At 42.6% G+C, this 17,818-nt stretch overlaps 1 protein-coding gene across 1 annotated transcript in view; it reads left to right on the top strand.

The window, feature by feature from the left end:
- Positions 1-12,425: 12,425 nt before the first annotated feature.
- The window catches only part of SPATS2 (spermatogenesis associated serine rich 2), a 149,369-nt gene continuing 143,976 nt past the window's right edge, over positions 12,426-17,818 (top strand). Inside the window, exon 1 of the mRNA XM_026000253.2 lies at positions 12,426-12,722. The gene's annotated coding sequence lies outside the window, so the exon portion shown is untranslated. The remainder of the gene's footprint in view (positions 12,723-17,818) is intronic.

Raw genomic sequence — 17,818 nt, 5'->3', positions numbered from 1 at the left:
AATTGCCTTTCCCTGATTCATTGTAACGTTCTCTTTTCAAAATTTTCTCAGGTACTTGCATTCCTTCTTCAGTGAATGCCTTAACATATTATCTCTCTCTTTTTAAAAAAAAATTATGTTCCTACTTGTCTTTATGAAATCTATTTCTTTTTGAAATCTATTTTTTTAAAGACTTTATTTATTCAGGAGACACACACACACACAGAAAGAGAGAGAGAGAGAAAGAGAGAGAGAGGCAGAGACACAGGCAGAGAGAGAAGCAGGTTCCATGCAGGGAAGCCTGACCATCCTGGGACTCCATCCCAGGTCTCCAGGATCAGGCCCTGGGTTGAAGGGGGCGTTAAACTGCTGAGTCACCTGAGCTGGTCTGAAATCTATTTTGTTGGTATCCTTGCTTGTTAGGAACCTTAACCCTTGTCATAGGTGTTATAGATATTTTCCCCCAATCTATGATTTGTCTTCTGACTTTAAGCATAGGTTTTAGAATCAGAAGGACTAGTATTAGGATGAATCTAGTTTCATGATTTTCTAGCTGTTTGTGTTCCTGGGTTTTTTTAGTCTCTGCAAGCCTTAGTTTCCCCTTAAAATTAAGATAATAGGGATCCCTGGGTGGCTCAGCAGTTTAGCGTCTGCCTTTGGCCCAGGGCCTGATCCTGGAGTCCCGGGATCAGGTCCCATGTTGGGCTCCCTGCATGGAGCCTGCTTCTCCCTCTGCCTGTGTCTCTGCCTCTCTCTCTCTCTCTCTCTGTCTCTCATGAATAAATAAATAAATAAATAAAATATTTTTTTAAAAATTAAGGTAATAGTACGTATTATTTTTGTAATTAAGTAGACTCCACACCCAGTGTGGCGCTTGAACTCATGACCCTGAAATTTTTTTTTAAATATTTTATTTATTTATTCATGAGAGACACACACACATACACAGAGGCAGAGACACAGGCAGAGGGAGAAGCAGGCTCCATGCAGGAAGCCTGACGTGGGACTCGATCCTGGGTCTCCAGGATCAAGCCCTGGGCCAAAGGTGGTGCCAAACCACTGAGCCACCAGGGCTACCCCATGACCCTGAAATTACGAGTTGCATGCTCTACCCACTGAGCTAGACTGGAGCTCCCTATAGTACGTGCTTTTTTTTCTTCCAAGATTTTATTTAAATTCAAGTTAAACAGTAGTATATAATTTTAAAGGATTGCTGGGATAAAGAAGCTGTGATATGTAGAGTGAGGAAATACAACTTTAATAGAACCCTTTCCCCTTTCCAGCCCATGTAAGGAAAGAGAGTTTGAGTGTCTAAGGAGCTAACTGGTATGGAATGAAGATTCTACTTGTAAGGCTAAATTTTCTTAGAGTGTTAGTGTATTTTCTATTTTTAAAAAATTTTCCTCTTGATTTTCTGCATATCATTGTAATGTTTACAGAAAGAAGTAAATAGGAATGGTGGATTGTGTTGTGGTGGTAGGGTTGCCAGTGGTCCCTCTTCCTCACCCAATCCTTCAGACTCTCTCTTGTTTTATAATTAAGAACAATTCCAGCCTTTTTTTAAAAAAAAGATTTTATTTATTTATTCATGAGAGATATGGAGAGAGAGAGAGAGAAAGGCAGAGACATAGGCAGAGGGAGAGGGAGAAGCAGGCTCCCCACAGGGAGCCCGATGTGGGACTCAATCGCAGGACCTAGGATCACACCCTGCTGACGGCAGACGCTCAACTGCTGAGCCCCCCAGGTGTCCCCAATTCCAGTCTTTTTAAGCTGGTTTATGGGATACCAGGGAAGTAGTTTGGGTTTGGCTGTTCTTAGGCTATAGTTTTAAAATGGGGCAGAGCTCGGGATGCCTGCGTGGCTCAGCAGTTGAGCATCTGCCTTTGGCTCAAGGTGTGATCCCGGGGTCCTGGGATTGAGTCCGACATCAGGCTCCCTGCATGAAGCCTGCTTCTCCCTCTGCCTGTGTCTCTGCCTCTCTCTCTGTGTCTCTCATGAATAAATAAATAAAATCTTAAAAAAATAAATCTTTAAAAATAAATAAATAAAACGGACAGAGCTCATATGGGCCAGTTGTGATAGCAGAAGTCCTCAGAATGAGACAACTCTTAAGGTAAGATGAATCTCTGAAAATGGGTTGGAAAACTGCTTGTAAAATGGCCCTTTTCACCTGCAGATTATCCTTGCAGAAATCTCTTGTCATCCTTTGGTAGATTCATTTTGATTAGGGAGGCTATTCCCTGACATCTGGAGTCTCAGTCCTCTGCAGAACAGAGAAGTATTGGGATCCCTGGGTGGCGCAGCGGTTTGGCGCCTGCCTTTGGCCCAGGGCGGGATCCTGGAGACCCGGGATCGAATCCCACATCAGGCTCCCGGTGCATGAAGCCTGCTTCTCCCTCCACCTGTGTCTCTGCCTCTCTCTCTCTCTCTCTCTCTGTGACTATCATAAATAAATAAATAAAATAAATAAATACAATGGTTAGTTCAAAAAAAAAAAAAAAGAACAGAGAAGTATTTATACTTTCTGAGATGCTACAGCATGGTGATCTCACACCTAACTCTTAGCCAAGCCACACTGGTCCCTTTAGTGTGGACTGGTTTCGTACAGGAGAAATTTCTGTGGATATGGGCTGGGGCACTTGGTGAGAAGTGAAAAAGAGGTTAAAAAACGTTTACCTCTTAGTATTTGTTAAACCGTATCTGGATTTCATTTTCCTTCTTGTCCTGGCCTGTGAACAGGTACTGAAATTGAGTTCTTACCAAGATTAGACTACCTGCACCTCCCCCCTCCCCCTATCCCGGGACATCTGTTCATATACGTAATAGCCAATGGTGTAGCCCAGCTATTTCTGAAAGAATGAAATGGCATCAAATCATGTGAATTGAGAACTTCTGGAAGGGAATTCTGCTTTGCCACCAACGCCAGGACATTATAATCACTAAGAGACCCTTCTGAGGATATGTAAAAATCATCTGAAAGTAGAAATTTATTATAAAATGATTATATATTTATATAAACCTAAGATATAAGCAAGAGTAAGGTCTTCCCTGAACTTCCTTGAGTAGATTTAACAAAATCCAATGATTCATATTCTCCCATTCCCACAAATAAAAAGATGTATAGACCCTTTAAAGAACTGGAAGGGAATTGAGAAGGCCTCTGTGCCAAGCACTCATTTAGTGCAGAATCTTGAGAACAGCTTTCCTCAAAGATTTCTGTTTATGCTTTTGCTTCAATTGGAAATCTGCTACCCGTTTCACCTTTTGGACATCCTTAATTGTTAAGTTCTTTTATTGGACTGAAATTTGCTTCCCTGTAATTTTTTTCTAGATCTGACATTTCTTATTACAAAGAACAAAACCCAAAAAAAGTCCTTTCTTGATAAGAACCTGCCCTTCATTTTTTATCCCTCTAAATCTTCCCTTTTCTGGATGAAACATTGCCGGGTTTGCAGAAGCACTGTAGTTTGGTAGAAAGAGAGGGATGGAGAAGGGAGGAGCTGGGCTGCTACCTCTACCTCTTGTGGAACTAGCCTGCTGCTTTACCACCCTGGGCCTTAATTTTTCCTTCGTAATATGAGGAAGCCGGACTTAGATGACCTTTGAGATTGCTTTCCACACTGGATGCTGGGTTCTTAACTTTTCATCTGAGGCCTGTGTTAAATGGTTCTGTTTGTCATCTTCTGTCTGCCCTCTTGTGGACGCTGTCTTGGGAAGAAAATAAAATATTAAATTGCTTGAAGAACAACATAATGGCCACCCCCTCACCCCCCCACATAAAAAAATTCACCTACATTACAGTTTTCATGCATTCCTGTTCCCCCCTAGTCCTCATCCATGAGTGTGCATAATTAGTTTTTATATGATTGGATCATATCAGGGACATAATCTGGTATTGCTTTTTCTTCCTCACTGAATCATAAGCATTTTATATATTCTTATGAAGGCATATATATCTGTACTCTGAAGACATACATATATTTAATTGAGATGTAATTCATATACCGTAAAATTCATTCTTTTAACGTATACAGTTTAGCGGTTTTTAGTATATTCATAAGATTGTGGAACCATCACCTCTATCTAATTCCTTCCCCCAAACAGACCCCATATCCATTAGTGATCACTCTCCATCCTCCCCTCCCCCAACCCCTGGCAACCACTGATTTACTTTCTATCTCTATGGATTTGCCTATCCTGGATATGTTGTACAAATGAAATCATAGAATGTCTCCTTTTGTGTTTGGCTTTTTTTTGTTTTGTTTTTTTACTTAGCATAGTGTTTTCAAGATTTATCCATGTTTGTAGCATGCATCATCATTCTATGTTTTTTGTTTTATCTTTTCAAACAGCGTATCATTATATTTTATTTTATTTTTTTTCATTATATTTTAAAGCTGTATAGTATTCCCTTTTTGGGAGACATTTAGGCTATTCGTGTATATGTTTTTGTTGTTATATAGAATGCCGCATCGATATCTTCATGTTTCTAAATTCATCTATTCTCTTGAATTATTTCAGAATAAATTCCCATGGGTGGGATTACTGGGTCAAAGGGTATGAACATTTTTATGGCTCTTGTCAATATTGCTCTTAAATTGTGCCCAGAACTAAATGCAATTCTCAGATGTGTTCAGACAGAACAGGGTACTGTGGGGCTATTAAGTTCTCAAGGTCTGGACAATATATCACCCTTTAAATCAAGCAGTCTAAGAATTTATTAGCTTTTTTTGGTTGCTCATTGAGCTTATAGCCAACGAAGGCCCTTAGATCTTTTTCCTAGGGACTGTGTCTTAAAGCTATGCTTGCATCTGCTCTAGGACCCAGGAGGTTTTGAGGACTCCCTGACTTGAATTTAGTATTTCTTTGTTTTCTCTTTTCCTTACCAGTAGGTGATCCTAACAAGCTAGCAGGAGCTTTGTGTTTATTGCAGTCTTAGCTAAGAACTGCAGATGGCGCTGTAAGGCTGTCACAAGGGTCAAATAGGTCCCTTCACTTTTTTTTTTTTTTTTTTTTTTTTTTTAAGCAGTTCATTACCAGAGTTCAGTCCTCCCCTTTTGTTGGGAGGGAGAGAGCAACTGTGAAGTTGAAGTTGGGTGTTATTCAGGACAAGCTCCAAATGAAGCGTGTTTCCTAGATGTCATTTGATCTCCTGGGGGGCTCTGGGGCAGTTTGTCTTATATGAGAGCTTTGCCTTTGCACACACATATCATGCCACCAAGTTTTTGGCTTTTAAAGTTCACACTGTGAGAAGCTGATTTTTTGGGGTTCTCTCCATGTTCCTTGCCATCTTTCTTTTGGTCACTGTAAAATATTGAAACATGTTCAACTACTTGGTTTTTGTTCATTTGTTTTATTAAGGTGGGTTTTGAACAGCAAAAATGAAAATTTTACATAGGATCCTGGTGAAAAGGATTTCATTTCAATAATTTGTTGCTCTCTTTATCTGCATTTTCCTTTTCTTTCCAATTCCCTTCTTTCTCCCCACCTCTCATCTACCCTTTCCATAGACCATATCTGCTTATTTGCAAATTATTATAAACATCACCTTTGATTTTTCTGGATTTAAACCTCCCTTTTCTGGATGTCAACAGTAACTTTTCTGGAAAAGTTGGAAGAGAATCATTTTAAATCCATTCTGTACCTGAACTTAGTCCCATTTCTGGGCTGGGAAATGTTGTGGGGAACATCAGCTGCTGGGCAGTGATGACTTAGCACAAGAGCCTGGCTTTGCAAGCACCACCTGCAGGGGACATTTTCCCTAACATCAATAGGTCAGGCACCTGTCAGATGAATTAGTATAAAGAAAGGAATGGGAAGGGCATGGGGGAAATATCAATGTCTTCTATTCATATGTTTCCAAAACACGGATCTGAGGGCCAGTGAGGCTCATGTTACTCTTTATCTCTCCCTCCATACCCATAACCACCAGTTCGGATTTGGCTTCTCCTGATTCTCCTTTTCACTCCTGGGGTTCATGGCAGAGAATGTAAATTTACTGCTTTTCTGTATAATTTGGATTGGGAAGCAAATAGCTGCTCAATCTGGGCACGTGGTGCCATGTTATTTATATTCAGTGACTGGGAATTCATTGTCTCTCAGCGGTTGACTTTTCTTGCACAGCCAAGAGACCCATCATTTCAGATCTCCCTTCCAACTCTAATTCTTTTCCATCAGTGTGTTCCTTGTTCTCATGTTCATGCCTTTGCTAATGTCACTCTTCTTTCCTATAATTCTTTTTTCTCTCTGCTAATCCAAATCTTTACACTTCTTTTACATCCAGCTTAAGGTTTATCCCTGAATAATGCCTTCACTGATTAATTCCATCTCCAGTAATCTTTCCCCCTTGAATTTCTTCAGCATTCTTGTCTAGTTTGGGTCATTCTATCAAGCATTTTCTTATGTGTTGCCATAGAATCATTCTCTGTCTCATGTTTGTAAGTCTTACTTCCTTAACTATAGCAAAAGCTCCTTGAGGGCAGGACTGTCTTCTCCCCATGCAAATAACAGGACATTTAATAGTGCAAACAACAGGGCATGTTATTTAACAATTTAAAGCCTCCACTTTCTTATTTGTTACATGGAGATAATGATGCCTACCTCACAGGGATTTGAGGCAATCAAATGAGATTATGTGTTGAGAGCACTTTATAAAACATTTTACAGAGGGTAGGCACTATCAATTTTTAAAAAGATTTATTTATTTATTTGAGAGAGAGCACACAGCAGGGGGAAGGGGCAGAGGGAGAGAGAGAAGCAGACTTCCTGTTGAGCAAGGAGCCTTCTGCAGGGCTCCATTCCAGGACCCTGGGATCATGTTTTGAGCCAAAGGCAGATGCTTAACCAACTGAGCCAACCAGGTGTCCTAGCATTATCAATTTTTAAACAATGGTGACAGACTATATAAATGAAAGAGCATGCTGAAATTCCATGAATGAGTTTATAGTAAAGCCGTATTAGTTATAGGTCTTGCATATAGAAACAAAGTGACTAAAGATCAAATTTGGGGGATCCCTGGGTGGCGCAGCGGTTTGGCGCCTGCCTTTGGCCCGGGGCGCGATCCTGGAGACCCGGGATCGAATCCCACGTCGGGCTCCTGGTGCGTGGAGCCTGCTTCTCTCTCTGCCTGTCTCTCTCTCTCTCTGTGTAACTATCAAAAAAAAAAAAAAAAAAAAGATCAAATTTGGGGCCCCTAGTTTAGTTGGGTAATCCATGTGATGCTTGGTCTCAGCCTTGTAAAATCTAGCCCCATGTTGGTTGGAGAGATTACTTAAAAAATAAAATCTTTTGGGGCACCGGGGTGGCTCAGTCAGTTGGGCAACTGACTCTTGATTTCGGCTCAGGTGTTCCAACACTGTGTTGGAGTCTGCTTGGGATTCTCTTTCTGCTCCTTCCCCATTCACTTGTGCCCTCTCTCTCTCAAGATTTATTTATTTATTTTAAAGAGAGGGAGGGCAGCCCAGGTGGCTCAGCGCTTTAGCGCCGCCTTCAGCCCAGGGTGTGATGATACTGGAGACTCAGGATCGAGTCCCACATCAGACTCCCTGCATGCAGCCTGCTTCTCCCTCTGCCTGTGTCTCTGCCTCTCTCTCTCCCTCTCTCTCCTCTCTGTGTATTCTAATGAATAAATAAATAAAATATTATAAAAAATAAAGAGAAGGAGAGCAAGAGAGTGCATAAGGGAGCTCAATGGTAGGGGGGAGGGACAAGGAGAGAGATAACCTCAAGCAGACACCCCCTGAGTGAGGGGACTGACCAGGGCCTGATACTGGAGACCCAGAATTGAGTCCCATGTCAGGCTCCCTGCATGGAGCCTGCTTCTCCCTCTGCCTGTGTCTCTGCCTCTCTCTCTCTCTGCCTTTTGTGAATAATTAAATAAAATGTTTGAAAAAAAAAAAAAAAGAGCCAAGAGTTGGACGCCCAACTGACTGAACCACTCAGGCACCCCATCTTTTTTTTTTTTAATAAAATCTTTAAAAAGGTCAAATTCAAGTTTTTAGTGAACTTATAAGGCACTTTTGCTGAACTGAGTGTTGTTTTTTTTTTTTTTTTTTTTTTTTAGGAGTTTTTTTTTATTTATTCAGAGAAAGAGGAAAAACAAACATGCCTGACGTGGGACTCAATCCCAGGTCTCCAGGATCATACCCTGGGCTGCAGGCGGCGCTAAACCGCTGCGCCACCAAGGCTGCCCTGAACTGTTTCAAATATGAGTTTTTGTTTTGACATTAACAGTAATTTTGTGATGTAACAATTCAACCTTTGAAAATTTAAGACCAGCCCCAGCCAAAAACATCTGATACACAACTGAATTTGTCTGTTACTCATGTCTTTGGACCTCAGTTTTGTTACCTGTAAAATGGGAAATGCTAACCTAATCAATTCCCTTTAATAGAACTTTAGAAAATGAATGTTCAAAGAAACATGAATTCCACACAGAAGTCCCTTAGGAAGAAAAAAGTTTCCTTGGGGGAAAGCTGCATAATATATAGAGCATTCTTTTAATTATTAACAAAGCATATTACCATATTAAATGCTCTGGGAAATAAACAAACCAGTTTAACTTTATTTTACCCAGTGTTTCCCAAATTTATTTGGAACTGAGATAGTTTTTTCAGATCTATTTAGCTTTCTGTGAAACTGATTTTCTAAGACACACAGTTTGGACTGCCTACGTGAATAATCTTAGGTACTGGATGTGGGGCAATCAAAGGGAAAAGTATACCCTTATGTTCTCCAGTGGTCTTTGTGCCTATCATGGTTTGTAGCTTCAAATTTAGCCAACAGAGACTTCTAAAAAATCATGTTTCTTAATAACAGTCATTATTTATCTTCAAGATGAGTAAAATTTTTGTGTCTTTCCGACAAAATTCAGCCTTTTTTTTCCAAATAAAAATGTAGAATCTGGCAATCAATCAGATACAAAAAGTCAACATAAACAAATGTATGAGGGATCCCTGGGTGGCGCAGCGGTTTGGCGCCTGCCTTTGGCCCAGGGCGCCATCCTGGAGACCCGGGATCGAATCCCACATCGGGCTCCCGGTGCATGGAGCCTGCTTCTCCCTCTGCCTGTGTCTCTGCCTCTCTCTCTGTGACTATCATAAATAAATAAAAATTAAAAAAAAAAAAACAAATGTATGAGAAAAATTCTGACCTCCAGAGTCTTTTTGATACATATCAAATTAAGTCTTATTAATATTTGCAAAATATATCTGCCAAGGTGAAGATTATGTCATGATTTATCTTTAGTTCTAATTTTGCCACTAGGTCATTAGGTAACCTGGGATAAATTAGTTCCCTTAAGGCTAAACTGAGACATAAAGGTGTTATTTCAAAATGATCTTTTGTAATCCTTAGCAGTTACTTTAATCATTTCAGAAATGTGGTTGTTTTTACGTTTTTCTTCAAAGTATGTCACAAGTATTATATGTTGAATTTATTACAGCATTTTTTGTCCTCCAGTATAATTTATAGACTTTAACTAATTTGGAATTATTTCAAAGCAGGCAATGATCACCTTGTTTTGTTGTGAAGTATGGCATGCAAAATAGAAAATGTATATGTAAAGAACAATGATAAAATTAATCTTTATAACTCAGATCCAAGAGATATTTTTGACGCATTTATTCTATGTCTTTTTGGAGAGATAGAGTACGGAACGGAGAATGGGTTAAGGTGGGCCATGAGTTGGGGGATCCCTCTTGCAAACCTCACTTAGCAAGTCATATGTTTATGTACCCATTCTCCTTGAAGGACCATTATTTTGTTTCTTATTTTTTTTAAGACTTTATTTATTTATTCATGAGAGACAGACAGAGAGAGAGAGAGGCAGGAACATAGGCAGAGAGAGAAGCAGGCTCCATGCAGGGAGCCCGATGTGGGACTCCATACCCGGACTCCAGGATCATGCCCTGGGCTGAAGGCAGGCACTCAACCGCTGAGCCACTCAGGCATCCCAAAGGACCATTATTTTTTGAAGTGAAATTTGTCCCAACTGAAAGACAGAACAAGGCCATGGTTAGGAAAAACAAACAAATAAACACAAAATTCTTTTTTGAAGGCACCTACTGCCTCCTCAGGGACTTAGCAAAATGTTCCTATATTTTTAAAAAAGATTTTATTCATGAGAGGCACAGAGAGAGAGAGAGAGAGAGAGGCAGAGACACAGGCAGAGGGAGAAGCAGACTCCATCCAGGGAGCCCAATGTGGGACTCGATCCCAGGACTCCAGGGTCACGCCCTGAGCCCAAGGCGGGTGCTAAACTGCTGAGCCACCCAGGGATCCCCAAAATATCCCTTTCAATCACTTCAGAACTCTCCCTTAGAGATCTGTTAAGTGTGATATTCTTCATATTGTTAGATTTCCAGTTATGTTTTGACAGGTCTCATAGATTGGGCCTAGGCATGCTCCTTAATTCATCTCCCTTCCACATATCTACATATGGGATATCCACATATAAAAACCGTCTTCAATCAGACCACAGCTCTCTTACAAAAGGCATCAGATACCTTTCCTAACACTATAAGATTTCCAAGAATAGACTTTATTTTCCTTCCAAAGAAACTACATTGCTTTGCAGTAACAACAGGCCCTACAATGAAGGTGTTTCTCAAGCAACTTTTGGTAGGTGAAATTTGTCCTTACGGAAAAGATCTGAAATCCTATTGGTTCAGGTCCCATTTTTCAGCATTAAGTTTCCCATTAACCAGGGTCATATCATTCCATTTCTACTTTATATGGGAAGGAAGGGAAATTGTGGGAGAATTATTCATTCCTGCGTTCTTACACTACTTTGCACTTTTCTGCTTCAACACTTATCACATGCTATTTTAGTTAATTATTTAGTAGCTTCTATCCTCCTTTACAATTGAATACTCTCCTCGGAGATAATCTCCTTTTAGTCTTCTTTGTAAGTGACCCAAAACCTGGAACAAGGCCTACCGCTCACTGGGTACTTCTGTCAATTCAGTGAATGAAAAGGGAGCCGATATTTGGACAGTTTGCTTCTACTTGAATCTTTCAGAAAAGATTCAGTAGTAAGCAACATATGGTATAGGGCCCTAACTAGCTAGATGACCTACTCTTGTTTCTTTAGATCTAGTAACGATATGGTTGGATTAGATCAGGCATTATTAACCAAGGGCCAGCGGGCTCCAGGGTATTTTTGACTCTCCAAATCATGCAAAGTTAAACACAAAGGACCAGATAACTTCGGGAGGGATCTACTGTATTACTACTCCATTACAGGTACTGGGACTTCAATAGGGAAAGTGTGGAAGACAAACTTGTGCCTGTGGTGTCTTCGCTATCACACTCATATACTTTCAGGCTTGTCGCTGATGCCTGTGCAGACCCCGTTATGCTTTGGCCTCAAAAACTAAGAATACGGGGGGCAGATTTTTTATTAATCTTTTCAGTGCTGTCTAAATCCCCAGCCTCCGAGCGCTCCTCATTGACCCCTGAGCAGTTGATGTGGGGTGCAGTGAGGACTTTACACACGCCAGACACTGGCTAGAGCGGTGCACCGACGTTAGTGATGGTTCTGGTGCTGGCCCTGGGGAGGTTGGGAATGTGATCACGAAGCCAGAAGGGTATTTAACAGAAAGATTCGACAGACCACAGGCGCAGGGAGGCATGCAGACCAGAAAACCGTCTCAGACATGGGCTTGGGCCGAGCCTGGCGGAAGTGCTGGAGAATCCTCAAGTCGCTCCAGAGGTGCTCCTGCCCCGAGCCCTGCAAAGGTCTCTACTGCCTCCCAGGAAGCCGAGCGGCCTCGAAGCCCGGACGTTCGGGACGTTTCCTGAAGCCGGTGGCTCTGAAATGGCCTTTCGTGAGCCAAACTTGGGAGGGAGGCGAAGGAGCAAGAGCTGGAAAGTCCTCGGCGTGGGAAGGCCGCACGAAACAGCAGGTCCTTCCTGGTCCTAGAGATTAAAGCCCCTCGCGAGGCTCCCCTCGGGGCGTCGGCCTTCGGCAATCTCCGGGGGACTTTCGGCTCTTTCCGGCAGTTCCAGCTCGGGCCCAACACTCCCCGAGCGCGCTGATCTCCCCCCCGCCCCCCACGCTGCCCCCGCTGCCCCCGCTGCTCCCGCGCTTTGGGGCCTGGGCTGTTCTGCTCCGGGGCACGAGCTGTGGCCCCCCCGGCCCCCCCATCTAGTTTATTCCCGCCCCACTCCTCCAATCCCTGCTCTTCCTCGTTCTCCCCAATGCCCGGCGACGCCCGCGCTCCCCCAACTCAGGCGCGCGACCCGCTCGGGAGGAGCGGTAACCCGACCGGCCGGAGGCGGCCTCCCGCCCCGCGCGCCTCGGCGCTCGCAGGTCCCCGGCGCGCGCGCGGGCTGGCGGCGACGGCGTCGAGCTCGGCGCGCCCGGTTCGCGCCGGCGCGAGCACGCGCCCTGAGCGCTGGCTGGCTGGCGCGCACGCGCCCGAGCGGGCTCCGGGGCGGGGCGACGAGCGCGAGCCGCGGCGAGGTCGGTGTGGAGCCGCCGGCGCTCCGGCCCTCAGCAGCGGCTGCGATCCCAGCCGGCCGCCCGGCCGCAGCGGGGAACGGGGCGGTGGGGGCGGTGGGGGCGGGGCGGCGTCCGGCTCTGGGAGAGCTGGGGGAGGAGCGCGGCGGCGACGGCGGCCGCTCTGGAAGACGACGAGAAGGAGGCGGAGGAGCTCCTTTTCCTCTCCTCAGACCCTGGAGCGTCCGGGACGCGGAGCCCGGAACTGGGGGGACGCGGCGACTGCGGGGGCCCCGGGGAGGTGAGGCTGAGGGGTGCCGGCTGGAGGGGTTGGTGAGGAACAAGGGGGGGCACAGGGGTGCAGAGAGCGGGCTTGAGGGAGGACACGGGGGAGGGGGTAGTTGTTGGGGGTTGGGGTGTGGAGAGGAGGGGGACGTGAGCCCTTTGGGACCTGGAGTGCCCCGAGGGCGAAAGGCTTCTGGGGTCTGTGGGGCGGACCGAAGCACACGGGTCCGAGTTGGGGGGACGGCCGGGGGGGGGGCGGTTTCCTGAGGCACAGGCCGGGGAAACAATGGAGTAAGGGGGGGGGGACTCTGGTGTGAGCGTGTGTGGGGTATTGGATTTTGAGAAACAACGAGAGGTCGGAAAGAATGAAAGGATGGGTCTTTTGGGACGAGAAGTACAATGGATTGGGAATGCAGTGGGGATGCGTTAAGGTCATCTGCGTGGGTGTCCGAGGTCCTCAGGATTTGGGGGCAAAGTGGGGTTTGGAAAAAAAAAAGAGCTAGACATTCTTGGAATGAGGGGTGAGGGGAGGACGGAAAGGAAAATAAGGCAAACGGTAGCAGAGAAATAAAATCTGTGTGGTCTGGGCTTGAGTTAAGGCGGAAGGGGTAGATCTTGTTTGAGAGTATAGGGGAGGTGGACAAGAGGGGCATCTTGTAATTTATCCAGGATGATTGGGTTCTTTTGGGAAGGTGGATCTTTCTCAGGTTGGTCCCTCTGCTGAGCAGTACAAGCTGTTCTTTTAATAATTCGGTTATCATTTATAGCCCGTCTCATTGATGAAGCATGCCTGTGGTATTTATTTCTCCTATATTCATCAGGTTACTGGGTGTAATTTACCTGTGGTTAATGAAAGCAGGGGAGGACACAGCACCAACGGTAGGTAGGCATCTTGCTTTGAGTTAGGTCGGTAATAATGCAGAGTTCAGGATGTTTGGGGAGGGAGAACCAAGAGGGTTTTTTTTTTTTTCATTTAGACTAAAAGGTGATGAATAGCCTTGATAAAATCGAAGTTATCTATACTTTGTTAGAATTGCAGTTTCTCACTGAGAAATGTTGATGTACCATCTGCCACTGGTTTTATATGCTCCTGGGAGAGTTTGGGTTCTGCCTCAAGAAATTCTTGATACTGATATCATATTATCAGGCTGCCTTATACCTTCCAGTGTGAACTAAGGTGATTTGAAAATACTGTGGGAAAGTATTTCTGGGGTTATGATCTTTGCATTGATTCCCTTGATACTTGGATTTCCAGACCAAATATTGAATGGTACGAGACTCAAGATTGCTGGTTTTGAAATAGTAGTTACCACTCCACTGAGTGTTCGTAAATAGTTGATGTTAATCTTTTTATTTGTTGGGTATTAAGTTTTGCTGACTCACCTAAGATTTCTGGGAGTTTATCCGTTTATATTTCTTGGCTGGGTCCTGGATGGTAGCATTAGACTACTTTATAAAGATCCAAAAATAATGATATAAATTGTTGCTTTTCCTCTATTTTACAAAAACTGAATAAAGCGAGGAGTGTCTTCATTAGTGATAATGTGGTTCTTTATTGACCTCTTACAGTGGACTAGGCAAGGTGCTAAGTTTGTTTCGCATGCATTATCTCATTTAGCTTAATCCTTACAGTTATCTCCTATTTTATAATTAAGAGGTTAAATAATTTACTAGGGTCACAGAGCTAGTAAATAAAGCTGCATTCAGACCTAGCTGTGTTGGATGCCTTCTTTAAATCTTCACTGCCTGGTTGTTGGACCCGCTATTTCCCTCTTCCTAAACTTGGTTGTAATAGAAACATCATGAACTGGTTGAAATTTGGGTCTGATATGATAATGGTGATTTAGATGAAGATTGGGTTAGTGGGCTACATCTGTAGAATTTATATATATTTATTGCTCTTGTGATTTAACAGATCTTCTGAGGTCCAGATAATAGAGCTAATCTTGCTAAGAGTATGACCTGTGAAGACACTTAATCTTCTGTTTCGTCTAGTGTACTGCTGAAATACTGTGCCTAGGTGGCCTCCTGTAGAAGTCAAGGCAGCCAATTGTGGAGTCAGAACCAATTAACTCTGGAAAACAATCGAAAACTGCTGAGAGCTCAAGTGCCCTCCCAAGCACCTGTTGAGTCCACAGTTGGTACTGGCATTATCTCTAAATATAGACAGGATCCTCTTAGAAACCGGGAGTGAAACTAGAAGAACTGAGAGAAACAGCTGGGGCTTGAGGGAGGAGCTGTAGGTTGTTGGCCAAAACATCAGCATAACCCCTGGGGGCTGATCAGGAGTAGCAGAGGGCCTCAGATACTAGAGAACAGCAGGAGGGGAGGGAATTTTTGTTGAGCATTTATGTATTCTAGGCACTGAACTCAAGTTTTTTTTATGTAACACTTCATTAGATGTAAACATTATCCCTTTTTTTCAGATGAGGTTCAGAAAGTTTAGGTAACTTGTACAAATCACTAAAAACAGTGAAGGAAATTTGTATATACTATTATTATTGCTGCTTGCTGTTTCCCATTGTAGAGCTACAATATTAAACTTGAGAACTTAAAGTCACTCTTTAAGGTCCCTTGTGCTTCTTGTTAGAAGTACAGCTGATTATTTCAATCTTGTTACTTCCGTTGGAGACTGGAAGGAAGAGCTTGGGTTTTTCCCTGATTTAAATTGTTGGGAAGGGGAGCTCATTCATTATTTACTAAATGACTTCCTGTAGAATATAATTCAGCTTCCTCAGTTGCCTGGAGTAAATCTGTAACAACATGAAAATGGCATGTCCATACTTCCTATTCTGAGGTCTTGACTTTCAGGTAAGTCATCTAGGTTCTGGAGGGATGACAGTGAAGCATGCCAGTTATAGACTTTTACCACTTTTCTTGATATGTTTTTGCCAGAAAACAGAAAAGTTTGACCATCATTCTTGATCAGTTACTTTAAAAAAAATTGTGATAAAATATAGATAACATAAGATTTACCATTTAAACCATTAAGTCCAAAAGTAAATAAACCATTAAGTACAGTAGTGTTTTGTTTTTTTTTTTTAAGATTTTATTTTATTTATTCATGAGAAACAGAGAGAGAGAGAGAGGCAGAGACACAGGCAGAGGGAGAAGCAGGCTCCATGCAGGGAGCCTGATGTGGGACTCAGTGTGGGACTTGATGTGGGTCTAATTTGATCTTGGGTCCCCAGGATCACGCCCTGAGCCAAAGGCAGGCGCCAAACCGCTGAGCCACCCAGGGATCCCCTACAGTAGTGTTAAGTACATTCACATTGTTATGCAGCATTTACCACCATCCACCTCTAGAACATTTTAATCTTCCCAAACTGAAACTATGAAACAATAACTCCCGTTCCTCTCTCCCCTCAGCCATATCCCTTTCTGTCTCTATGAATATGACTACTCTAGGGATCTCATATAAGTAGAATAATAGTATTTGAACATTTGTGTCTGGCTTATTTCACTTAGCATGATATCTTCAAGGTTCATCAATATTTTATCTTAGCTTGTGTCAGAATTTCATACCTTTTTAAGGACTGAATAATACTCTATTTAAAAGTGTGTACTACATTTTGTTTATCCATTTAGACATTTGGGTCATTTCCACCTTTTGGCTATTGTGAATAATGCTGCTGTACAAGTATATTGGTGTACAGGTATCTGTTTGAGTCCTTGCTTTCAGTTCTTTTGGATCTATACTAAGAAGTGAGATTTCTGGTATTCATATGATAATTCTCTGTTTAACTTTTTGAGGAAGTGTTGCTACTTTTAAATATTTATTTATTTATTTTAGAGAGAGACAGAGTGAGTGCAAGTGGAGGGAGGAACAGAGGGAGAGAATCTGCTGAGCATGGAACCCGTCTCAGGCTCGATCTCCACCCTTAGATCATGACCTGAATCGGACACTTAACCGACTGAGCCCCAAATCCTGTGTGAATTGTTGTTACTTTTATTTTATTTTATTTATTTTTTAAAGATTTTATTTATTCATGAGAGACACAGAAAGAGAGGCAGAGACCCAGGCAGAGGGAGAAGCAGGGTCCATGCAGGGAGCCCGACGTGGGACTCAATCCCGGGTCTCCAGGATCACGCCCTGGGGGGAAGGCAGCACTAAACTGCTGAGCCACCTGGGCTGCCCTTGTTGTTACTATTAAATTGTGGTTTTATGTGTGTTCACCTGAAGGTAGCACTTGGCCTTATGTTTGAGGGGTGATGGTTCCTCTACTGACTTTTTCTGTAGTTTGTAGGATACTTGTACTGGAAGTGATTCAAAAGGAAATGATTTACCTACTTTTCAAGACTCTCTTAGCTTCTGCCTATTTATATTTATGTATCATGACATCTGGCAAGCACATTAAAATACATTTCAACTTAGCAATAAAGTACTTTTGAAAATCTTTCAGACAGCTCAGCTCATGAAGAAAATGGGAGTATCTGTTCTAAAGTGTGAAATATATCCAAAGTGGAAGGAACCATTTGTTATATATAGATCTTTCCAGTCATACCTGTAAATGTGGATAATCATCTTAAAAACATGATCTGTATGTGTATTTGAAAAATGTGTCAGTAGTAAAGAGCATTTTTAGTTCACTTTGCTGCCTTTGAAATTCAGGGTACTTATTTAAGAATGTTTTACATAAAAAAAAAGTTTTAGGTGTATGAGCTGCTGGTTACTGCTTAATTTGTGCATCCTGTCATTCACTGAAAAAAGTTTGAGTGCCTACTATGTGCTTTACATATTTCAAGAAGGTAGCTGTGATGCAGGAAGCAAAATTAGCTCAAGTCACTTATTTGACTCCATTTTTCCTCTACATATATATACACACACACATATATATGCATATATGTATTTATGTGTGTATAAACATATTTTTCCTCTATTATATATGTTTATACACATATAAGTGAATATATGAGTTCTATAGTACATATGTGTGTGTGTGTGTGTATATATATATATATATATGTATATGAGTTGTGTAGTACCAAATATAGTAGATTGAAATAGCTGCAGACTGACAGTGGATTGTCTCTTAGGATGGATCTAACCTCCCGATTAGTTTTTTCTAAATGTCACAAAGAGGTTAATTATCCCTGTATCTTGCTTCTTGA

Source organism: Vulpes vulpes, chromosome 8 (genome assembly GCF_048418805.1).
Source record: "Vulpes vulpes isolate BD-2025 chromosome 8, VulVul3, whole genome shotgun sequence".
In the NCBI taxonomy this organism is placed as follows: Eukaryota; Metazoa; Chordata; class Mammalia; order Carnivora; family Canidae; genus Vulpes; species Vulpes vulpes.
This window is presented reverse-complemented; position numbering and strand designations above follow the sequence as displayed.